We start from the raw sequence: 3,314 nt of genomic DNA, 5'->3' as shown, positions 1-3,314 counted from the left end.
CGCAGCGAGACCTCATCTTTATGATAAATAAAAAAAATCACCCGGGCGTGGTAGCGCATCCCAGTAATTCCAGTTACTTGGAAGGCTGAGGCGGAAGGATCCCCGGAGCCCACCAGGTCGAGGCTGTGGAGGCCAGTAGCGACCACTGCACTACAGTCTGGGCGACAGAGTGAGACTCCACTCCAAAAAAAAAAAAAAAAAAGAAAATTATGTCCTGCTAAATATTACTTAGGTTAAAAAAAAAAAAAAAAAAGAACTCTGTGGCAAGTAAGTCTGGGAGCAGCTGCAAGCTGTATCCCCCTGTCAAAAAGTTAGTACTGCACGTTAGAATACTAAAGACTCTGAGAACTCCTGTAGTAAAATAATCCTGGTTAGCATCTAATTTAATTCCATTACTTTACAAATATTTCTAGAACATAACTCTGCTGTCTTATCTACTATAAGTGGTATAATATCCTTATAACTTATAAGGATTATTTAAAATAAAATTTAAATTTATAAAGAATATTACAAGAATTATTATAATAAGGAAATGTTATTATTCTGCAGAACACAGTCACTCCTTCATTCATTACATATATTAAGAGCCTACTGAGAACAAGGAATTTCTTCTGAAGATGTGGGAACCAGTATTTGACACAGTTCTTGACCTCAATGTGCCGGATACTGTTGAGAATCACCATATAGGTAGCTTCCTTAACTTAAACACATGATATGACTAAGGATTTCTGGGTTCTCTAGTCAGCTTTCTCTCCGCAAAATCATTTTTGCATATAAAAATACAGTTTTGTTCATGGGGAATACAGAAAGGGATCGCAACTAAATCTGAGAATTTGGGCTAAAAAACTTTTCCCATAGTGACAAGAATTCCAATAGAGTAGCATTCTTCTTCTTAAACATTAATAAAATATGTGTAAAACAATGTAAGATTAAAATATGTTCAGAATCCTCAAGATAAAAATTGTAGTTTGTAGAAAAGTGAAGAAGCTTAAAATAATATGAATCTCATGAAAATCTAGCAACAAAAACGGCATGAGGCAAAGCAACTTGATGCTAGAAAAATGTTAATTCTTAAGATCATTCCTACAGAAAAGTAGGAAGAATTTAGAAATAGTTGCTTACTAAGTGTAACTACCATTTATATAACCCTCCATTATACTATTGAATTAACTGATCTATATATGTTTTATATAAAATCATCTAATTCTTTCAACAACTTTATGAGCAAGGTAACTTTAATCTATATCTTATAGATGAGAAATCTTGAGGTTCAGAGAGTTGAGAAGTTTTCTCAGGATCACATTAGAAACCTAGAACTCTCTGAATTTAAATTTTGTTTACCCCCCCATTATGATACGAGGCCTCTTTTGTACCACTGTCTTGCCATGCTGTCTTTTCTTTTCTAACTTACAGAAGTAGCAAAGATAGTGTCTCAGTTAACAGGAAGTGGTTAAATAAAAGTTCTCAAAGTTTTGAAAACTATAATAATGGAGAGGATGAGGAGAAAAGTGAACACTTCTACACTGTTGGTGGGAGTGTAAATTAATACAGCCTCTGTGGAAAACAGTTTGGCGATTCCTAAAAGATCTAAAAATCAACCTTCCATATGACTCCGCGATCCCCCTACTGGGAATATACTGAGTAATTCAAATCACTCTATGAAAAAAGATAATTGCACATGCATGTTTATCGCAGCATTATTTACAATAGCAAAAACACAGAACCAACCATGCTGCCCCTTGAAAGAGAACTGGATAAAAAAATATGGTACATATACACAATGGAATGTTACACGACCATAAAGAAAGACAAAATTATGAACTTTGCAGCAACTTGGATGGTCCATAATACTGAGTGATCTATCACAGAAACAAAGAACTGAGTATCACATGTTCTCACTCATAAGTGGACCTTGAACAATTATCGCAATACTATAAGAAAAGAATTGGCAGTAGTGAGAAACTGCCAGGGGATGGGGAGGTGGGATTGGCAATAGTGAGAAACTGCTGAGATAGGGGAGGACACACCTCATCAACAAGGGTACCTGCATAACGAACATTTGTATACCTAAGCCTGAACTGTACTCCACATCTTTAAATTGAAAAATAATAATAATAATAAAAAGAAAACTGTAATAATAGACCAATTACTATTACTATCGGGAGCAGGAGCAGTGAACATTAAAACTGAAACTGCAGAAACAAATCAAGAGTTTACAAATCAAGATAAATATGGAATATATCTATAATGAAGAACTAAGAAGATATTTAGTAAGATGAAAACTTAGATAACAGAACAGAGAGATTCAACTATGAAAAGCAGCATTTCCTAATTAAGACACAACACATAGCACAAAAGCACAAAATCAACAATCAAGAACATAATAGTAGAAACCAAACACTTGAGGCATTAAATATAAAAAGTTGCATAAAAGGTAGACTATCACAAGTGGAAGAAACTAAGAAGTAATTCAGTAAGTGTAAGTTTCCTCTTTTACATATGGGAGAATAAAGACAAAAAGAATAAATTTTTAGTCACATATCATGTCACTAATGAAAGCAAGACGCAAAATGGAGTCTCTTGCATTTGTTTTGTGATTTCCTGAGTATTACTTTTTCCTGAAATAAATTAAAATCTGGAAGCAACTAAATGACATGACCTCAAAAGAAGCTTATATTACAAGAAAATAGAAATCATTTTATTTCTATATACTTATAGAAAATATTCTATATTATAATTAAACAAAAAAGGCTACATTTAATTTCATAAATATTAATTTATTAATTACATATTAATTTATTAATTACATAGATATAATTCCATTGTCTCCATATTAATGTATCATTAGTTGGATGCAACTGTCCCATTTTTAGATCTAAAACATCTTTAGACATTTACTAATCAACCACTTTTTCTATGAAATTATACTAGAGGCACAAACCAAACTTTTCAAGGATGGATTTCAAAGATATTCTCAACTGAAAATGCTATAAGAAATAATCAGGAAAAATGATAAAATAATATCAACCCATCAAAGAATGAAATATTTAAAAAGCACATCTATAAAAGGTTTATTGTTTATAAGAATAATAAGTAAAACTGTCAAAACAAAACTGAAAATATAAAAGTTAGAAGAGAAACACAGGGCATTGTGGCATGTACCTGTGGTCCTGGCTACTTCAGGATGCTGAGGTAAGAGAATAATTTGAACCCAGGAGTTTAAGACCAACCTGGACAAAATAATGACACCCCCACCTCAGCCGGGCTCAGTGGCTCAGCCTGTAATCCCACGCTTTGGGAGGCTGAGGTGAGTG

The 3,314-nt window shown here is 33.3% G+C and overlaps 1 protein-coding gene across 1 annotated transcript in view; it reads right to left on the bottom strand.

The window, feature by feature from the left end:
* Positions 1–3,314, bottom strand: part of SLC9C1 (solute carrier family 9 member C1) — a 68,388-nt gene that overhangs the window by 61,347 nt on the left and 3,727 nt on the right. The window lies entirely within an intron of this gene.

This window comes from Carlito syrichta, unplaced genomic scaffold (genome assembly GCF_000164805.1).
Source record: "Carlito syrichta isolate Samal-C Ts95f unplaced genomic scaffold, Tarsius_syrichta-2.0.1 Scaffold309017, whole genome shotgun sequence".
NCBI classification, from domain to species: Eukaryota; Metazoa; Chordata; class Mammalia; order Primates; family Tarsiidae; genus Carlito; species Carlito syrichta.
Note: the sequence above shows the minus strand (reverse complement) of the source record. Positions and strands in the feature narration are given on the sequence as shown.